This window comes from Staurois parvus, unplaced genomic scaffold (assembly GCF_062004578.1).
Source record: "Staurois parvus isolate SC_StPar_1 unplaced genomic scaffold, SC_StPar_1.0 ptg000395l, whole genome shotgun sequence".
In the NCBI taxonomy this organism is placed as follows: domain Eukaryota; kingdom Metazoa; phylum Chordata; class Amphibia; order Anura; family Ranidae; genus Staurois; species Staurois parvus.
In genome coordinates this window covers 2,777,935-2,800,082 of record NW_028318191.1, presented here as the reverse complement: position 1 = coordinate 2,800,082, position 22,148 = coordinate 2,777,935, and the positions used below count along the sequence as shown (strand labels likewise).

At 45.7% G+C, this 22,148-nt stretch overlaps 1 long non-coding RNA gene across 2 annotated transcripts in view; it reads right to left on the bottom strand.

Annotated features, from left to right (window-relative positions):
* The window catches only part of LOC149455366 (uncharacterized), a 252,087-nt gene that overhangs the window by 3,009 nt on the left and 226,930 nt on the right, over positions 1-22,148 (bottom strand). Inside the window, exon 6 of one of the 2 annotated variants that reach the window (XR_016314071.1) lies at positions 1,473-1,560. The exons of the other annotated variant lie outside the window; for it this stretch is intronic. This is a non-coding gene — a long non-coding RNA (uncharacterized LOC149455366). The remainder of the gene's footprint in view (positions 1-1,472; positions 1,561-22,148) is intronic. 2 annotated transcript variants of the gene reach the window in all.

Genomic DNA, 22,148 nt, shown 5'->3' with positions numbered 1-22,148 from the left:
GCCTAGTTGTCCTCCCCCCTCCCTCCCCGTAGTCTTCTGGGACACGTGACAGGTGACAAAGAGCAGCGCTACTCGCGCATGCGCAGTGAGCAGTGAAGCCGCACGCTGTCACAGATGGTGGCCCACACTGAAGAAGCCGGTGTCAAGAAGATAGGGTGGCTGGTGAAATGGGCTGTAGGGCGGCACACGGCGGGATCGAGGGACAGGTAAGTAAGTAAGACAAGTAAGCTTGCTGCTGACTTTTATTTATTTTTTTATTTTTACTGGAACCCCTCTTTAAACTCGAATTTGAAAACAAAGATTAGAAAATTAAATGATTATTGAAACGAAAATTCTCGAATGAAAATCTATATGTGTATGACCAGCTTAACGGTTAGAAAATCAAATGAATATTCTTGAAACTAATATTCTCGGGTAAAAATCTACACGTGTATGGCCAGCCTTAAGCCCGGTACACATGATGAGAATATCGGACGAACGGTCGTCCATTTTTTTTTTTGCCTGCTGGTCTCACATTGAAAGTGAAAAGGTTCCTAAAGATACCAAAAATTCTCGTACAAAAAAAGAATCTCAAAAGTGATGTCATGTATTTGTATTGTATTTTCGGACAACTACTGTACTGAATAAATGAAAATCATAGGATCTGGTATCGTACGAGAAAAATTTTCATGCTTGTCCCTTCAGATATTGTTGCACGAATTGTCATGATCAGCTCTCGAAAGCTGTGTACTAACGATCTGATTATCGGACAATCGGTCCTTTGTGTTTTTTCATACGATTTTCTTATCATGTGTACAGGGCATTAAGGTGGCCATACACATGTAGATTTTCAGCCAAGAATATTTGTAAAAAAAGTCGTACAAAAATTATTTGCACATTCGGTGAATGGACGAATGTCATTCGAAAATTGTCTTTTGCTTTTAACATTTGATTTTAAAATGAATAATTTCTGAACAAGAACCACATACACTGGCCAAAAATTATTTTAATCGAGTAAAGTTTTCCTTCCTGTCCCTTCGAATTTTTCCGTCACTGCGGTCGAAAGCAAACATCAATTTGATCCCAACGGTTAAATATCCAACGAATATTCTCAAAATGAATATTCTCGGATGAAAATCTACACGTGTATGGCCAGCTTTACTTTTCGAATTCAGTCTAATTTTTTTTAAATTCAGTTGAAATTTTTTCGATTTCAAACGACTTTTCAAATTTGGTTGAAATGTTTTTGAATTGAATTCGAATACGAATTACCAAAACGAATCCCGAAAACGAATCAAATGAATTTACCAAATCCAACTACACAAAATTTGTTAGATTTTAAATGGAAGAAACAATTTTTTTTTGTTTTGCACATGTCTATTTATAATGTAAATACCGGCCTTCATTTTCTATTCAGGAATGGACCTATACAGATGACATCTGTAAAGAAGTGTAAAAACAGAAAATGCTGCAAACATTCCATATCTACTCACAGATCCTTCACTCACAGATGTTCATGGATGTATAGAGATGGTCATAAGGAGGCATGCCCATAGGAAAATATTTCTGTCCATTTTGTGTCTGCAAATGGAGGAAACGAATTTCAGCCGGCCCCTGCTGAACTAAGCTGGCAAAATACAGTCATGTAGTGAAAAGGACACATTCAAGATACAGTTGTATTTACATATATGGAGTTTAAAGCAGAAATCCATGAACATTTTTTTGGCCTGTACAGTGGGTCTGTGCCGGCACTGCATGGGTCAAATGCTTGTTTTGTTCTAAGGGAAAGGACAACAAAAATATATTCACCTGACCCGCTGATCCTCCCCGCACAAGACCGGTCCTTTCAGCTCCTGTTTGGTTGAGGTCCAACAGACTTGTAAATGTTCCTGACTTAAGAAAATTCATTCCACGCTCCACAGATTGGAACGGTCCACCGCTGGACTGTAGAGGAGCATGGTTTTCTGTAGGATCGGCGAGTCAGGAGTAGGGGCTTAGTCCTCATCCCTAGAAAAAACGAGCAGCCGATCTATGCAGTGGGGACACAGCCCCACTGCATGGTGAAAAAAACTAGAACTGGAGTTCTACTTTAACCACTTGCCCTCCTGAGGATTTACCCCCCTTAATGACCAGGCCTCTTTTTGCTACTCGGCGCTGCTCTAATTCAACTGATAATTGCGCGGTCATGCAATGCTGCACCCAAACGAAATTTACGTCCTTTTTTCACACAAATAGAGCTTTCTTTCGGTGGTATTTGTTCACCTGTGTGTTTTTATTTTTCACGCTATAAACCAAAAAAAGATCAAAGATTTTGAAGAAAAACGATATTTTTTACATTCAGCTATAAAAAATATATAGTAAACTCAAAGTTAGTTATAAATTTAGGCCAAAATGTATTCTGCTACATGTTTTTGGTAAATCCCAATAAGTGTATATTGATTGCTTTGTGTGAAAGTTATAGCGTCTACAAACTATGCTATAGATACTGCAATTTACGCCATTTTATTGCTATACAGCGCTGCGCTAGTTTAACGGACAATTGTGCAGTCATGCAATACGGTACATAAATTAAATTTATGTCCTTTTTTTCACACAAATAGAGCTTTCTTTCGGTGGTATTTGATCTCCTGTGCGTTTTTTATTTTTTGCGCTACAAAAAAAAAAGCCTGACAATTTTGAGAAAAAAAAACAATATTTTGGACTTTTTGCTATAAAACGTCCAGTAAAAAAAATGTAAAAATCAAATTTCGGCATAAATTTCGGCCAAAATGTATTCTGCGACATGTCTGCTAAAACAAAAACCCAATACGTATAAATTAATTGGTTTTCGTGAAAGTTATAGCATTTGCAAATGGCGGTAAAGATACTGGGATTTTTAATTTTTTTTTTATACTAATAATGGCGGTGATCAGCGATTTATGGCGGCGATCAGCAACTTATGGCGGGACTGCGACAGACATTCTGACACTGGGGGGGAACTGACTTGGGGTCACTGGCATCCCCAGTGACAACAATACAGTGATCAGTGCAAAAAAAAAAAAACCACTGACACTGTACTAATGGCAGGAAGGGGTTAACTTTTTTATTTACTGAAAGGGTTAACTGTGTGAGGGGAGTGTTTTACTAGGGGGCGGGGGTGTGTACTGCACGGGGGACAGCTGATCGGGAGAGAGAAACTTCTCTCCGGCTCAGCATGTCAGGAGCTGACAGGGAACTGACAGAAAGCAGAGTTACTGCAGCCCTGCTCTCTGTCAGCAATTGCCGCTAATCGGCGGGGCGCAGCTGGTACCAACCGGCTGTGACCCAGCGACTGACATCCGCGGCCGTGATCGGCGGGACAGATAAGGCAGTGGCGCACATCGCGTGCGCCCCCTACCTGTTTTGCAAACACACGTTTTAAAACGTGGTTTTGCCCAGCCATGCCGCCCTGCCAACATATTTCTACAGTGGCTGGGCGGCATGTGGTTAAACATGTTACCACCTTTTAAAATTAGTTTGTTGAATGTTTCCAATGGGGATCAAGGAAATTGAGATTGAGATCAGATAGACATTGTTTACCTGTTTCTTAGCAATGGAAGGTTGTTTATTCGTTGCTGAGCAAGGGGTGGATTGTAAACCACAACCTGGGTTTTCAGATTTTAAGGATTGTTTACTTGTTGCCAGGGCAACTGAGATTGGGATTGTGTTATAAAATGTGATGGAGCATAGATTCCCCACCTTCTGAAGAAGTTTCCCCACTTAAAGCATAAAGGGGTGGAGCCCAGTGACATCATGTTGTGTTGCTCAAGGTTGTGATGGATGTTGATGGAGGAGAGCTGGTGGAGTAAGACAAAATTATCCATTAAGGTTAGAGGTGCTGAGGAGTACATTGGCTTGAATACATGTGAATGCTATTTTAATGTGTGAATATATATATACCGTATACATGCAAAGTTGCATAATATTAAGTGTAACGCTGCACAACTATAAAGTTTTATGTTATTTTTTGAGTGATACACAAAGAGGTGCTGTGACAAACGCGGTGCCCGGCCCTGCCCTTCTAACCAACCCATGACAAAGGACTGGCTAATCTCACACTGCGCTGTCACTTACGTAACAATGCCACTCTCAGCTGCACCTGTCACAAAGATTTTCCAGCTCAGGAGACCACAATCTAGGTGTCAGCAGCCTGAGAGGGATTGTCACTGGGTTAAGTTAATTAAGCAATTAACCCATTAAACGTCCATAACCACCATTTTAGCAAGGAGGAAACTCACAATCTTAGCAATAACAGCTGTGATTTTAGAATAAACGTCTGTAACACACACTGTCACCACAGACAGGTATATTCAGAGGAATATTGTATACAGTAGCACTTTTCAAGAGACAGGGATTCTTTTAGATTGAATTAAAAGTCTTAGAGACAATTTCAACACTTTTCAAAATAGGGTTTAATAATGATACTAAAGGTCAAAATCGTGCAAATAAAATATTTACAGAAAAGGGGTATTACAAGGAAATAAAGAGAACAAGCGACAGCTGCTTTCTGGGTAGACATTTTATGGCACACTATGGGGTTGATTTACTAAAGGCAAATAGACTGTGCACTTTACAAAGTGCAGTTGCTCCAGATCTTAGTATATGAGTTAAAGGAGTCACTGTGCAAAGGTAACCCATTCAGGTGCAAGATAAATTAAAAAAACTTAATTTTTACTTGCGCATGATTGGATGATGGAAGTCAGCAGAGCTTCTGCTCTTTTACTAAGCCCTAGAGCAACTGCACTTGCAGGGTGCAACTGCACTTTGCAAAGTGCACACTCCCTTTGCCTTTAGTAAATCAACCCCTATGTGTTCATAGTTCTTTAATTGCCCTACAAACCATGGATGACAGAACTGAAGGATTTTGTCATAGTTTTACGATAGGTCAGAGGGAAGTATTAATCAGTAGATTCTTTATGGTCTGCTGAAATTAACAGGCATCCTGCTATTTACAGCTCCGGCAAAGGCCTGTGTGCTGGTGTCTACTCTCCCTAAGTTGAGATAATAGGATCTTTGAGGTGTGTTATAAATTAAGGCTATGGATTCCATGAATTGAAAGAGGAGGGAGGGGGTAAGATTCCTGGGCTGTGCCTCTTCTCATGACAAAAAATGGCTGAGACCTGAACAAAATGGATATCACATACAGCTTTTCATGGGCCCAATGTGCACAGCCATTACAGATGCAATCCAGCTTCACTTTAGATTTAGTCATTATTCAAATTGGCTTGTTTTTTGTTGTGTGGTCACATTTGTGCACTTTAGTTTTTTTGTATTTTTATTACATAAGCTACTCTGCTGCAGCATTGGAAATTTTTGACTATATAGCATCTAAAATTATTGATGTTAAACATGTTTTTAATGATAATTGATACTCATCCCACACGAGATTTAAATACTAATTTTGGTACACTGAAACACAATATTGAAAAAATATATGGATATGGTGGGATTTGGTGACCTTTGAAAAAACTCTGGCAGAGAATATTATTCCAAGAAGGCTGAGGTGGGATGTGCCACCTAATGATGGTCTAAGGCCCCTTTCACACAAACATTCTGATTAGGTCTGCCTGTCCATTTTTCAGGTGAATCGGATCAGAACCTCTATTATCCTCTATAGAAAGGCGGGTGTAAGTGGACATGTGTCTACATCCGATCCCCTAAAAACAATTGGATTGGGATCCATTCCTCTCTGTCTGGTAGTCAGGTGTAAACGGAGTGGCGGTCTGTTTACATCCAGCCACCCATAGAGGACAGTGGGCAGACAGATCCCCTGCTGAACAAGTGGATCGCAGGCTGAGCCTGCCCTGTGTAGAGGAGGAGTAGTGGATAATCTATCAAGCAATGGTTTAGCTTTAATAGCAAGGGGAGGAAAGTTCTCCAATTGTTGATAAAAAGAAAGCACTCCCTTGCTGCATTAGTGCTGAGGAAAACAGAAAAGCAGAATTATTCCCACCCACTCTGCAGAAAAAGTCTTTGAAACTAACAAATTTAGAGAATGTAAAGTGTATGTTTGTCTATATATACCTTGTGCATATAACATTTAAATAGAATTCATTCACTAGAAATACCTTGTTTATCCTGCCAGTCCCCCTTCTTTCTTGTAAATTGAAAGACATTAAAAACTACTGATCCTGCCAGGTCCCATATTTAGTGTTTATATGCAATAGAGGGGAGGGAGCACACCACAGATCCATTAATCAATAAGCAGAAGCTGTATGTCCAAAATAGCTGTCAGTACTAGTGCTTTTTTGGATACGTAATTTATTTTCACCTGTTGAGTAGAGACCATTTTGGTTAGGGTTGAGGTATTAAGCAAAGTCCATTTGTTGTAAACAGACCACAGAAAGCATGAAAGAAGATCCATGCTTGCACAGAATGCGGTGCTGTTGCAATGCGTGGCTTTATCTTCTATAGTCTGTTTACCTGCCATGTTCCCCCCATCAAGCTTTTGCATCATGATTGAGGGGCACTGTCAAACTGAAGCTGCTCCAAGCCTCTAAGAGTATGGATAACAGAAAGCACAGCCTTCTGGAACACAGTATAAGCATACTTCCCAGGCTGTTGCTGATATAATGAACTTCCCAGCCCCATTAGCCAAAAGAGAACAGAAAAGAACGCTGTGCAGTCGCCAGGGACGGACTGACAACTCATGGGGCCCCCGGGCAATAGGGGATCATGGGGCCCCTGTGTCCTTGCCCAAACTCAAAAAAGCCTATGAAAAAGGTACCAGGGGCATCTCATGGGGCCCCCTACTGACCCTGGGCCCTCGGGCAGTGCCCGAGTTTCCAAATGGTCAGTCCACCCCTGACGGTCACATATCCACTATATTAAAGTGGAACTTTAGTCAGAAAATTAAGTTCTGATAGATCACTTCAGGTTGGCCTCTTTTGCAGGTATAGCTATGTAAAACATTAAAAATGAGTGCCTGTACTGTTTAAAATCCATTAATGCACAGTCTCATCATGCTCTGCACATGCTGAGTTACTTTCTATTCTCGGCATTGTGCCTAAAATTAGAGCCTTGCTGAAAGGGGAAGAAGGCAACAGAAATTACATATATTGTGCAGGGGGAACACAGATTAGGAAGGGAGAAAAGAAAGATAAGAGAGCTGACAGGGAAAACTCTGCTGCCATGGAGACACAAAATAGTTAAACTCACAAGGATAGCATCTTATCTCCCTGATATTCTAGCCTTTCTCCCATATCTGCAGCCTGTGAACTTCAACACTGTAAAGCTTCTGTCAGCCTTCTTTCTAATTGAGCCAACACATACAATAAAGGCTGAAAATGTGCATATTTTAATTACAGAAAGTGGTATATAGATTTTGGGACCAAGGAGAGGGGTAGAGATTCCAGTAACGAAGTGACTGCTCTGGGCTCCAGGAAAATGGCAGCCTCCAGCAAGAAGAAACAAGAGCAATGCTGGAGGCAATTTACAGCATACACTAATTTTGGTAGCATAATTATTAGCGTGGAATGTATGTATTTTGGTTAAAGAACATTAATTGTTAGCTGTTATGGGTAAAGTTCCGCTTTTAAGCCCAGGATAAGGGAAAAAAAGAATTACAAATAAATTATATTTACTAACATGGTCACTATGTAAAATCATTTTACTTACCATGGGTACATATAGTGTTTTCACATATACAGTGGCAAAAATAATTATTTGATCCCCTGCAGATTTTGTAAGGAAACTAAGGGTCTATAATCTTTATCATAGGTGTATTTTAAATGATAGAAACAGAATATCAACCAAAAATCCAGAAAACACACGATACAAATGTTATCAATTGAGTTGCAGTTCAGTGAGTAAAATCGTAAAAAAAATTTGATCCCCCACCAACCAACAATAATTCTGTCTCTCACAGACTGGCTATGTGCTCATGTGGTATACAGTTAGTCCTGTTAATTTAGGATGGTGCTCCTAACGATAACTCATTATGTGTATAAAAGACACCTGTCCACAGAATCTCTTTCTTCCATTCAAACTTCACCATTATGGGCAAGGCAAAAGAGCTGTTCAAGGACATGATTGTAGACCTACACAAGGCTGGAATGGGCTACAATATCAAAAAGCTTGGTGAGAAGGAGACAGCTGTTGGAGTGATTATTCAGAAATGAAAGAAATACAAAATAACCATCAATCGCCCTCAGTCTGGAGCTCCATGCATGATTTCGCCTCATGGGGTAAGAATGATCATAAGAAAAATGAGGAATCAGCCCAGAACTACATGGGAGGAACTTGTGAATGATCTCAAGGCAGTTGGGACCACAGTCACCAAAAAAACCATTGGTAACACAATAGGATTGAAATCCTGCAGCACCTGCAAGGTCCCCCTCCTCGAGAAGGCACATGTACACGCCCGTCTTAAGTTTGCCAATGAAAATCTAAATGATTCAGAGAAGGACTGGGAGAAAGTGCTGTGGTCAGAAGAGACCAAAATTGAGCTCTTTGGTATTAACTCAACTCTCTGTGTTTGGAGAAAGTAAAATGCTAACTATGACCCTAAGAACACCTTCCCTACAGTCAAGCACAGAGGTGGAAACATTATGCTTTGGGGCTGTTTCTCTGCTACAGGGTACACACTGACTTTACCACATTGAGGGGCCAAAATACGGGGCCATGTATTGTAAAATCTTGGATGAGAACCTTCTTCCCTCAGCCAACACTGAAGATGGGTCATGGATGTGTCTTCCAGCATCACAATGACCAGAAAATATACCACCAAGGCAACAACGGAGTAGCTCAAGAAGAAGCACATTAAGGTCATGGAGTGGCCTAGCCAGTCTCTTAATCCTATAGAAAATATATGGAGGGAGCTGACACTTCGATTTGCCAAGAAACAGCCAAGAAACCATTTTTTTTTTGAAGATTTGTAAAGAAGATTGGACCAAAATCCCTCCTGAGATGTGTGCAAACCTGGTAACCAACTGCAAGAAACGTCTTACCTCTGTGCTTGCCAACAAAGGTTTCTCCACCAAGTACTAAGTCATGTTTTGCTTGTGGATCAAATACTTATTTTACGCACTGAACTGCAACTCAATTTATAACATTTGTATCTTGTGTTTTTTTCTAGATTTTTGGTTGATATTCTGTCTCTATCATTTAAAATACAGCTCTGATAAAAATTACAGACCCTTAACTTCTTTGTAAGTGGGCACACTTACAAAATCTGCAGGGGATCAAATCATTATTTTCCCCACTGTAGACTTTAACCGGTTCCCCACCGCCCTATAGCAGAACTACTGCTACAGGGTGTAAGGAGAAATGAAGGGGGTGATCAGCGCATAAACTGTTCAAAGTCCTGGGTTATCCTGGTGTAGGATGATGGTAGTGCTGTAGCTGTATGAGGAAGATAAGCGTGGGGGGCCCGTGTAGCACTAAGGGCAAGGCTTCCAGAAAATACTGTAGCAAACTCTGTAGGATGAGAGAAGGAGAAGAAGCGCCTCTAAGTGCAGTATTTCACTTTATTCAGGTTAAAAGGTAGGAACACTCACATAGTTGAGGTAAATGATAGCATAAAAACTGTGTTATGGTGTAAACATCAGTAGGTGGGTATCCAGGGTGAAGAGCTGTCATCTGTGTGGGGTCTTGGGTAGTCAGCATGCCGCTGGAGCAGCGTGGTGGCTGGAGGGTAACAGCTGTGGAGCCGGCCGGCATGCACGTCCTCACTCAGAGCCAGGTGGAACGCACGCTGGAACGCAGCAGCGGTATGACCGCGATGACGTCAGATACCTAAGCTGCACTGTGGTGCTTTTCGGAGCATGCGCTGGCCGTGGAAGGCGGAAGTGCGCTCCTTTATCAAGCAGGAGAGGTGGAAGCATGGGGTTGAAAATATATGGAGTTGGGGGCTAATTCCAAACCAATTAATCAATCGGATGGATACACGTGCAATGAATTGGCCATTGTTGTAAGGTGATCAGAGAATTAACATGGATGGAAAGTCACGGTTATTGAGAAATCTCAAAAACAGAAAAAGAAAATTCAAAATGGATGAAAAAAACGTGAAAAAATGGGAAAATGAATAGAGTAGATGAAATAAATAAAAATAGAAAAACAGGATGGTAAAAATAAAAAATAATAAAAAATAAAAATAATGATAAAAAATAATAATTAATAATAATGAAAATAAATATAAAAAACAGAAACCTGAAGCAACCAACGATATACCATGAAGCAATGAAAAAAAAAGGGGGGGGGGGGGCGGTGTGCGAATCATGATTACAATAATTCTTGTGTGTGTACACATTAAATTAAATCTCAGGTGTGTATAAAAAGGAGAATAAAAAAATAAAAACGCATAGGTGATCAGATACCACTGAAAATAACTCTATTTGTGGGGAAAAAAGGACATAAATTTAATTTGGGTGCAGCATTGCATGACCACGCAATTGTCAGTTAAAGTTTGCCATATCACAAAAAATGGCCTGGTCAGGAAGAGGGGTAAATCCTCTGGAGGCTAAGTGGTTAACGTTTGATAACAGACAGGTTTTTTTTCATTCAGATGAGCTTTATATTCATCATAAGTGTATCATCTGTTGTGTTGTTCATATATTGAGAGCTACACTGAAAAATTGTATCTTTCTAAAAATATAATACATTGAAATTTGTCAGTTTAAAGCTCAAATCTGTCATTGAACTAATATAAAAGATAAATGTCAATGCCAGGGCTTCCGTTTTGGAATTCACTAGAGAGTGCTGAGGATTAGAGATGAGCGAAGTATTCAAAAATTTGATTCGGCGAATTCGAGGAATAAATTCGATTCGATGCGAATATATTCGCTGCGAATTTAACTTATAAAAAGGGTGTTTCTAGGCTTCAGAGTGCCTTTATATTAGTGCAGAACACTGTACCTTTAATTTAAATGCCCTTGGAGTCTGCTGGGGAAGAGAAATATTACTGTCAGTCAGTATGACATGCAGATGAGTGCCGTCGATCTTAGAATCACCGCACACTTCACTCATTTGGGCAGTCACGGAGCCAAAACCAGAGTGTGGAGCCACAGTGTGGCGGTGGAGGCAGCAGCAATAGGAGGCCATACAGCACCCTATGACAAAATGGAACCCACCAGCAGTGTGAGGAGACCTGAAAGTGGCACATGGCAGAGTGTGGCGATGGAGACAGCAGCAATGGGAGGCCGTACAGGGACCCATGAGACACTCTGGACCTGGCAGCAGCATGAGGAGGCGGTACAGGGGCCCATGACAGATTACGGGCCTGGCAGCAGCATGAGGAGTCGGTACGGGGGTCCATGGCAGATTACGGGCCTGGCAGCAGCAATGGGAGGCCCGTAATCTGCCAGCACCCTATGACAAAATGGAACCCACCAGCAGTGTGAGGAGACCTGAAAGTGGCACATGGCAGAGTGTGGCGATGGAGACAGCAGCAATGGGAGGCCGTACAGGGACCCATGAGAGACTCTGGACCTGGCAGCAGCATGAGGAGGCGGTACAGTGGCCCATGGCAGATTACGGGCCTGGCAGCAGCAATGGGAGGCCCGTAATCTGCCAGCACCCTATGACAAAATGGAACCCACCAGCAGTGTGAGGAGACCTGAAAGTGGCACATGGCAGAGTGTGGCGATGGAGACAGCAGCAATGGGAGGCCGTACAGGGACCCATGAGAGACTCTGGACCTGGCAGCAGCATGAGGAGGCGGTACAGTGGCCCATGACAGATTACGGGCCTGGCAGCAGCATGAGGAGTCGGTACGGGGGCCCATGGCAGATTACGGGCCTGGCAGCAGCAATGGGAGGCCCGTAATCTGCCAGCACCCTATGACAAAATGGAACCCACCAGCAGTGTGAGGAGACCTGAAAGTGGTACAGGGCAGAGTGTGGCGATGGAGACAGCAGCAATGGGAGGCTGTACAGGGACCCATGACAGATTACGGGCCTGGCAGCAGCATGAGGAGGCGGTACAGGGGCCCATGGCAGATTACGGGCCTGGCAGCAGCAATGGGAGGCCCGTAATCTGCCAGCACCCTATGACAAAATGGAACCCACCAGCAGTGTGAGGAGACCTGAAAGTGGCACATGGCAGAGTGTGGCGATGGAGACAGCAGCAATGGGAGGCCGTACAGGGACCCATGAGAGACTCTGGACCTGGCAGCAGCATGAGGAGGCGGTACAGGGGCCCATGACAGATTACGGGCCTGGCAGCAGCAATGGGAGGCCCGTAATCTGCCAGCACCCTATGACAAAATGGAACCCACCAGCAGTGTGAGGAGACCTGAAAGTGGCACATGGCAGAGTGTGGCGATGGAGACAGCAGCAATGGGAGGCCGTACAGGGACCCATGAGAGACTCTGGACCTGGCAGCAGCATGAGGAGGCGGTACGGGGGCCCATGGCAGATTACGGGCCTGGCAGCAGCAATGGGAGGCCCGTAATCTGCCAGCACCCTATGACAAAATGGAACCCACCAGCAGTGTGAGGAGACCTGAAAGTGGCACATGGCAGAGTGTGGCGATGGAGACAGCAGCAATGGGAGGCCGTACAGGGACCCATGACAGATTACGGGCCTGGCAGCAGCATGAGGAGGCGGTACAGGGGCCCATGGCAGATTACGGGCCTGGCAGCAGCAATGGGAGGCCCGTAATCTGCCAGCACCCTATGACAAAATGGAACCCACCAGCAGTGTGAGGAGACCTGAAAGTGGCACATGGCAGAGTGTGGCGATGGAGACAGCAGCAATGGGAGGCTGTACAGGGACCCATGACAGATTACGGGCCTGGCAGCAGCATGAGGAGGCGGTACAGGGGCCCATGGCAGATTACGGGCCTGGCAGCAGCAATGGGAGGCCCGTAATCTGCCAGCACCCTATGACAAAATGGAACCCACCAGCAGTGTGAGGAGACCTGAAAGTGGCACATGGCAGAGTGTGGCGATGGAGACAGCAGCAATGGGAGGCCGTACAGGGACCCATGAGAGACTCTGGACCTGGCAGCAGCATGAGGAGGCGGTACGGGGGCCCATGGCAGATTACGGGCCTGGCAGCAGCAATGGGAGGCCCGTAATCTGCCAGCACGCTATGACAAAATGGAACCCACCAGCAGTGTGAGGAGACCTGAAAGTGGCACATGGCAGAGTGTGGCGATGGAGACAGCAGCAATGGGAGGCCGTACAGGGACCCATGAGAGACTCTGGACCTGGCAGCAGCATGAGGAGGCGGTACGGGGGCCCATGGCAGATTACGGGCCTGGCAGCAGCAATGGGAGGCCCGTAATCTGCCAGCACCCTATGACAAAATGGAACCCACCAGCAGTGTGAGGAGACCTGAAAGTGGCACATGGCAGAGTGTGGCGATGGAGACAGCAGCAATGGGAGGCCGTACAGGGACCCATGACACACTCTGGACCTGGCAGCAGCAAGAGGAGGCGGTACAGGGGCCCATGGCAGAGTGGCGAAGCGTAAGCAGCTGAAATTGAAGGCCATACAGAGGCCTATGTTAAAAATAATAACATGTTTGGGGCATGATTCATGGCGGATTTAGTCAGTTGTGTCAGGAACTGGTGGTTTGAAATCCAGACTAATCCACGCCTGATTCATTTTCACAAACGTGAGTCTCTCCACACTTTGGGTGGACAGTCGTGTCCTCCGCGGAGTTACAATACCTCCTGCCACACTAAACACGCGCTCCGATGCCACGCTACTGGCCGGGCATGACAGCCTTTCAAGGGCAAATTCAGCTAGTTGGGGCCAAAGGTCAAGTTTCGTTGCCCAGTAGTCAAGGGGATTGTCTACCTCGGTTGGCAGGGTGCTGTCCAAGTAGGCCCAAGCCTGTTGTTTGAGGTCCTGCTCCAGGTCCACCTGATGCTGCTGCTGCTGCTGCTGCTGCGGCTGGTTAGTAGTTTCCTCACTGCGCTGGTGAAGAAAGCTACTCATCATCGACTGCAGACTGAGGCAGCCGCTGCTGGTGGAGCTGCCACTGCTCCTACCACCCCACCCCTCCCCTGCTGCCATGGCAGCGGAACGCGAGCGCACAGGGCCCACAGTGTCTGAGGATGGACGTTGGCGCAGAAAGGCAGAGACCAACTGACTACATAGGTGGTTTTTATAGTACGTTATTTTGGCCTCCCTCTCAGCAGGTGTGAAAAAGGCCACCATTTTTGAACGGTAGCGAGGGTCCAACAAGGTGGACAGCCAAAAGTCATCCCTCTGTCTGATGGTTATTATTCGGCTGTCGCTACGCAAGCAACCGAGCATGCTATGGGCCGTTTGTGCCAAGGAATGCGAGGGACTCCATGCCTCCATCTCCACAGCATACTGCCACGGTGCGTCTGGGTCCTCTGTCTCCTCCTCCTCCTCTACCAGATGCTCCTGCTCCTCCACTCCTGTCCGCTGAGTGGAAAAACCACCCATTTCACTCAATAATTCCTGAGCACCAATGTCCTCCTCTACCTCCTCCTCTTCTTCCTGTCCTGCCCCCACAGGGGTCATGTGGCGTTGAGATCTGTGCGCCACGTCTACCGCACCCTGACCAGCCATTGTTAACAGCATTTGTTCCAGGACGTGCAACAGAGGAATGACGTCGTTCATCCCATAGTCCTGCCGACTCACGAATAGCGTGGCCTCCTCAAAGGGCCTGAGCAAGCGGCAGGTGTCACGCATGAGCTGCCAATGGCTGACATCTAAGTTACACAGGGGAGTACCTTTATCCGCTTGTAACATCAGGAAATCGGTGATGGCCTTTCGCTGTTCGTAAAGGCGGTCTAACATATGTAGGGTTGAATTCCACCTTGTTGCAACGTCGCAGATCAGGCGATGCTGTGGAATTCCGTTCTGCCGCTGCAGCTCAAGGAGGGTGTGCTTTGCGGTGTAGGAATGGCTGAAATGCATGCAAAGTTTACGTGACATTTTAAGGATGTCTTGCAGTGGGATGGTGGATTTTAGGAACCGCTTGACAACCAGATTGAATACGTGAGCCATGCATGGCGCATGGCACAACCTTCCTTGACGCAGAGCAGACACCATGTTCTTTCCGTTGTCGGTCAACATGGTTCCGATTTTCAGTTTGCGCGGAGACAGCCATCTGTCGATTTCTCTGTTCATTACACTCAGAAGTTCCTCCCCTGTGTGACTACGTTCGCCAAGGCATACCAGGTGCAGCACAGCGTGACACCGTTGCGCCCTGTACATGTGATATGCCGGTCGGGTAATGGGACTTGGCACGGGGGTGGCGGCTGAGGACACGGCGGAAGAAGAGGTGGTAGAGGCGGACATCTTTGCTGGACCAAGGACGTGCAAACGTGGAGGCAAAAGCGGCGTGACCTGTCCAAGTTGCTGGTGCGGCTGTGCCGACACCACGTTCACCCAGTGGGCCGTAAATGACATGTACTGTCCCTGACCGTAGTTACAGCTCCACACGTCGGCGCTGCCGTGCACTTTGGCAGAGACCGACATGCTCAAAGACTGGCCCACCATCTCTTCTACATGTGAATGCAGGGCTGGCACTGCCTTTTTGGCGAAGAAATGCCGGCTTGGCACTCTCCACCGCGGCTCGGCACAAGCCATCATTTCTCGGAAAGGTGCTGAGTCCACCACTTGGAAAGGGAGGGACTGCAGCACCAGCAACTTGGACAGGAGGACGTTCAGCTTCTGCACCGTCGGGTGCGTGCTCGCAAACTGTTGTCTCTTGGAAACGGATTCCAAGAAAGACTGCTGACGGAATCCGTGAAGAGGAGTAGCAGGAGAAGGAGCATCTGAACGAGCGGAAGATGCCAACGAGCGACAACTCCCCTCAGCAGAGGTGTTGGAGCCTTGACTGGCTGATAGAGGGCGATTGACGTCGGGTGACGGAGCAAGTAACGGAGCGGGTGATGGAGCGGGGGCTGGGGCAGGCAGAACCGCCGTATCTTTATCACGGTTTTCCCAGGCCACCGAATGGCGACGCTGCATATGCTGATGCAACGCTGTAGTCCCAACATGGGCCCCCTGGCCACGCTTGACTTTCTGGCCACATAGTCGACATACCGCTACGTTTACTTCCTCGGGCGGCTTGACGAAAAATTGCCACACCGCCGAGTAGGAAACTTTGCCCCCACTACTCCTCACTGGCTGACTGCTACTTCCTCCGTGCACACCGGCACCACTACTGGCCGTGGTGGTAGGCTGCAGTGGAGCTGGTGCTCTACTCCGTGGCCGTTTGCCTCCACTGACACTGCTGCGACCCTGCTGCCTCCTGGGCAACCCACCGACTGTTTTGCTCGCTGCCAAGCTGGCACCCTCTTCTCCTGATGATGCGGAAGAAATAGCCTGATGACGACGAGGCTGCCAAGTGCGATCAGCCTCATCATCATCAATTAGGGTCTCCGCCTCACTACTAGCCCCCTCGGCTGCGTGTGGGTCAGGAGACAGACCTGTCTCTAGACCGGCTACCGAGCCACTCTCCTCGCCAGTACTTCTTCGCCTGGCTGCTGAAGAGGCGGATGTCTCCCCCCGTTCCTGACCGCCCTCTGTTAGCTCTTCCTCACTGTACAGTGGGGCTGAGCCCACAGCATGCGATACTTCGCTTGGTGAGGGAACACCAAAGGACAGGGGCAGGTAGAGGACACGTGATTTCAGTGGGCTTGCTCCCGGGCCATGCCAACTAACGGTTGTGTCTGACGTACCCACCGACCATTGGCTGTAGGTGTCAGAGGTGACCTGGGAAGAGGAAGACGACCGAGCCAACCAATCGATGACGGCAGGGTTGTCGGTGGAGACACGACCGCTGGATGACACCGGGAGCACTGGCCTCTGGCTGCGACTAGTGCTGCCTCGACCCCTTCCTCTGCTGCCACCTCTGCTCTCTCCTAAAACATGGCCTCCTCTGACACTCCTCTGCGTGTTGTCTGACATACTCTTTAATTCAACGATTCTGTGTCCCTGAGTAACGATTCTGTGTCCCTGAGTAACAGTTCTGTGTCTGTCCCTGAGTAACAATTCTGTGTCCCTGAGTAACAGTTCTGTGTCCCTGAGTAACAATTCTGTGTCCCTGAGTAACAATTCTGTGTCCCTCAGTAACAATTCTGTGTCCCTCAGTAACAATTCTGTGTCCCTCAGTAACAATTCTGTGTCTGTCCCTGAGTAACAATTCTGTGTCCCTCAGTAACAATTCTGTGTCCCCCAGTAACAATTCTGTGTCCCTCAGTAACAATTCTGTGTCTGTCCCTGAGTAACAATTCTGTGTCCCTGAGTAACAGTTCTGTGTCCCTGAGTAACAATTCTGTGTCCCTGAGTAACAGTTCTGTGTCCCTGAGTAACAATTCTGTGTCCCTGAGTAACAGTTCTGTGTCCCTGAGTAACAATTCTGTGTCCCTGAGTAACAATTCTGTGTCCCTGAGTAACAATTCTGTGTCCCTCAGTAACAATTCTGTGTCTGTCCCTGAGTAACAATTCTGTGTCCCTCAGTAACAATTCTGTGTCCCTCAGTAACAATTCTGTGTCCCTCAGTAACAATTCTGTGTCTGTCCCTGAGTAACAATTCTGTGTCCCTGAGTAACAGTTCTGTGTCCCTGAGTAACAATTCTGTGTCCCTGAGTAAAAATTCTGTGTCCCTGAGTAACAATTCTGTGTCCCTCAGTAACAATTCTGTGTCTGTCCCTGAGTAACAATTCTGTGTCCCTCAGTAACAATTCTGTGTCTGTCCCTGAGTAACAATTCTGTGTCCCTGAGTAACAGTTCTGTGTCCCTGAGTAACAATTCTGTGTCCCTGAGTAACAGTTCTGTGTCCCTGAGTAACAATTCTGTGTCCCTCAGTAACAATTCTGTGTCCCTGAGTAACAATTCTGTGTCTGTCCCTGAGTAACAATTCTGTGTCCCTGAGTAACAGTTCTGTGTCCCTGAGTAACAATTCTGTGTCCCTGAGTAACAGTTCTGTGTCCCTGAGTAACAATTCTGTGTCCCTCAGTAACAATTCTGTGTCCCTCAGTAACAATTCTGTGTCTGTCCCTGAGTAACAATTCTGCGTCCCTCAGTAACAATTCTGTGTCCCTCAGTAACAATTCTGTGTCTGTCCCTGAGTAACAATTCTGTGTCCCTGAGTAACAGTTCTGTGTCCCTGAGTAACAATTCTGTGTCCCTAAGTAACAGTTCTGTGTCCCTGAGTAACAATTCTGTGTCCCTCAGTAACAATTCTGTGTCCCTCAGTAACAATTCTGTGTCCCTCAGTAACAATTCTGTGTCTGTCCCTGAGTAACAATTCTGTGTCCCTGAGTAACAGTTCTGTGTCCCTGAGTAACAATTCTGTGTCCCTGAGTAACAATTCTGTGTCCCTCAGTAACAATTCTGTGTCCCTCAGTAACAATTCTGTGTCTGTCCCTGAGTAACAATTCTGTGTCCCTCAGTAACAATTCTGTGTCCCTCAGTAACAATTATGTGTCCCTCAGTAACAATTCTGTGTCCCCGAGTAACAATTCTGTGTCCCTGAGTAACAATTCTGTGTCCCTGAGTAACAATTCTGTGTCCCTCAGTAACAATTCTGTGTCCCTCAGTAACAGTTCTGTGTCCCTCAGTAACAATTCTGTGTCTGTCCCTGAGTAACAATTCTGTGTCCCTCAGTAACAATTCTGTGTCCCTCAGTAACAATTCTGTGTCCCTCAGTAACAATTCTGTGTCTGTCCCTGAGTAACAATTCTGTGTCCCTGAGTAACAGTTCTGTGTCCCTGAGTAACAGTTCTGTGTCCCTCAGTAACAATTCTGTGTCTGTCCCTGAGTAACAATTCTGTGTCCCTCAGTAACAATTCTGTGTCCCTCAGTAACAATTCTGTGTCCCTCAGTAACAATTCTGTGTCTGTCCCTGAGTAACAGTTCTGTGTCCCTGAGTAACAGTTCTGTGTCCCTGAGTAACAATTCTGTGTCCCTCAGTAACAATTCTGTGTCCCTCAGTAACAATTCTGTGTCCCTCAGTAACAATTCTGTGTCTGTCCCTGAGTAACAATTCTGTGTCCCTGAGTAACAGTTCTGTGTCCCTGAGTAACAATTCTGTGTCCCTGAGTAACAATTCTGTGTCCCTAAGTAACGATTCTGTGTCCCTAAAGTATCTGTGGCCCTAACTCTGTCCCTAATACAGAGAGGTCTGTCTCTCTTGAATGACCGGAGGCAAATGGAGAATTGTAAGATGGCCGCAATTTATAGCTCCACCATTACACAGTGCTGGCTGGCTGGCTGCTGATTGGCTAATGCGATCACATGTCATGAATGAATGCATTATGGGTCAGCGCGCCTTGTTTGCGCGCCTTCCCAGAGATCCCCGCTCCGTCGCCACACATGTCGCCGCCATTTTTGGAAAAATTTCGATTCGCGCATCCGAAGTCTGCTAATTTTCGGATTCGGCGCGAAAATATATTAGGAAAAATCAAATTTTTCCTAATATTCGAAACGAATTCCACTTCGCCAAGTTCGATTCGCTCATCTCTACTGAGGATCATTGATTCAGAGATGCTTCGCTAGTCTCTGGCGACATCTAGTGGCAGAATTGGAAACTGAAATGATTAAACACAAATCTGTTTATTTGTAAATCACTTTGTCCATAACCCTCTTTTTCCCCAATACTGCCGCTGGGCTGGCAATAGCTGCAATATTAAGGCCATTTGTTTGGTTTACATTTACTCTTTCATTAAACTCCTATAACTTAGATTTAGAAACGTAGTTACTGTAGTCCACAGCTTTCTCTATGGTTATTTATATTTACATTTGATACATGGTAAAAGTGATCCTTTATTGGATTTCACGTATAGCCACTTGTTCTTTCTTCCTCTTGTTGCCTGGCTCCTTTAGCTTACTTGAAGGAAATTTCCCCTTGTTACAGTTTCTTTCTGCCTTTCTACAGCATGAGCAGTGTTGAACTGGAAAGTGTCCCCAGCACAGGGGAGGCGATGGCCATTTTGGAAGAGACTATGTGCTGAAGTTGACTTTGACTGGCTGAAAGCCTGGGACTGGAACCCATCCATTAGAGAAAAAGGAGAGAAAACCCGCTCTAAGGGGAGAGTATGTGGATGGCTGAGCTGTGCAGAGGAACAATGTATGCACAGCTGCCCAGACAGTAAGGGGTGCTGCTGTACAGGGGTCCTTGCTGGCTGCAAGGATGGTACTATGCTGTTCTAGAAATCTGCTATTCTAGAGACTTGCTGTTCCAGGGATGTTGCTGTAAGGCTGTGCTGTTGGCAACTCTAAGTACCAGAGTTAATGTGCTACAACCATCTGAAACTGTGGATTTAGTGTTGTCGGAAATGCTACCCCTTTCACAAGATTGAAGCTTTTTCACTACAAGGGAACTTTTGCATTGTGTATGCCAGAGACTGCGCTACAGCCAGTGTGGTGTGATGTGACCGCAGAAGAGACTCTTTGAGGGTAGAACTACAAAAGTACAGTTGCAAGAAAAAATATGTGAACCCCTTGGGATTATGTGGAGTTTTGCATGAATTGGGCATAAAGTGTGCTCTGAACATAATCTAGGTCACAACTAGAGATGAGCGAATTTCTCAAAAATTCGATTCGGCTGATTCGGCGAATTCCAGTATGAAATTCGATTCGATGCGAATTAATTCGCTACGAAGTTAACTTATTAAAAGGGTTTCTAGGCTTCAGAGAGCCTTTAAATTAGTGCAGAACACTGTACCTTTAATTTAAATGCCCTTGGAGATGAGGAAGGAGAAGGAGAAGGATGAGAAGAAGGAGAAGGAGAAGGATGAGAAGAAGGAGAAGGAGAAGGATGAGAAGAAGGAGAAGGATGAGAAGATGGAGAAGGAGAAGGATGAGAAGAAGGAGAAGGAGAAGGATGAGAAGAAGGAGAAGGAGAAGGATGAGAAGAAGGAGAAGGAGAAGGATAAGGAGAAGGATGAGAAGAAGAAGGTTGAGAAGAAGGAGAAGGATGAGAAGAAGAAGAAGGATGAGAAGAAGGATGAGAAGAAGGAGAAGGATGAGAAGAAGGAGAAGGATGAGAAGAAGGAGAAGGATGAGAAGAAGGAGAAGGATGAGAAGAAGGAGAAGGATGAGAAGAAGGAGAAGGATGAGAAGAAGGAGAAGGATGAGAAGATGGAGAAGGATGAGAAGAAGGAGAAGGATGAGAAGAAGGAGAAGGATGAGAAGAAGGAGAAGGATGAGAAGAAGGAGAAGGATGAGAAGAAGTAGAAGGATGAGAAGAAGGAGAAGGATGAGAAGAAGAAGGATGAGAAGAAGGAGAAGGATGAGAAGAAGGATGAGAAGAAGGAGAAGGATGAGAAGAAGGAGAAGGATGAGAAGAAGGAGAAGGATGAGAAGAAGGAGAAGGAGAAGGATGAGAAGAAGGAGAAGGATGAGAAGAAGGAGAAGGAGAAGGATGAGAAGAAGGAGAAGGATGAGAAGAAGGAGAAGGATGAGAAGAAGGAGAAGGATGAGAAGAAAGAGAAGGAGAAGGATAAGGAGAAGGAGAAGGATGAGAAGAAGGAGAAGGAGAAGGATGAGAAGAAGGAGAAGGATGAGAAGAAGGAGAAGGATGAGAAGAAGGAGAAGGAGAAGGATGAGAAGAAGGAGAAGGAGAAGGATGAGAAGATGGAGAAGGAGAAGGATGAGAAGAAGGAGAAGGATGAGAAGAAGGAGAAGGAGAAGGATGAGAAGAAGGAGAAGGATGAGAAGAAGGAGAAGGATGAGAAGAAGGAGAAGGATGAGAAGAAGAAGGATGAGAAGAAGGATGAGAAGAAGGAGAAGGATGAGAAGAAGGAGAAGGATGAGAAGAAGGAGAAGGAGAAGGATGAGAAGAAGGAGAAGGAGAAGGATGAGAAGAAGGAGAAGGATGAGGAGAAGGAGAAGGATGAGAAGAAGGAGAAGGATGAGAAGAAGGAGAAGGATGAGAAGAAAGAGAAGGAGAAGGAGAAGGATGAGAAGAAGGAGAAGGAGAAGGATGAGAAGATGGAGAAGGATGAGAAGAAGGAGAAGGATGAGAAGAAGGAGAAGGATGAGAAGAAGGATGAGAAGAAGGAGAAGGATGAGAAGAAGGACAGTTCTGTGACAGTTTCTGTCTATTTCTGACAGTTCTGGGACATTCACTCCATACAGCGGTTGAAACCGCTGTATGGAGGGAATGTCATAGAACTGTCAGAAATAGACTATTTCTAACAGTTCTGGGACACTCACTCCATACAGCGGTTGAAACATTGTATCTATTTGTTTCCATAAATGGATCCATTTATGG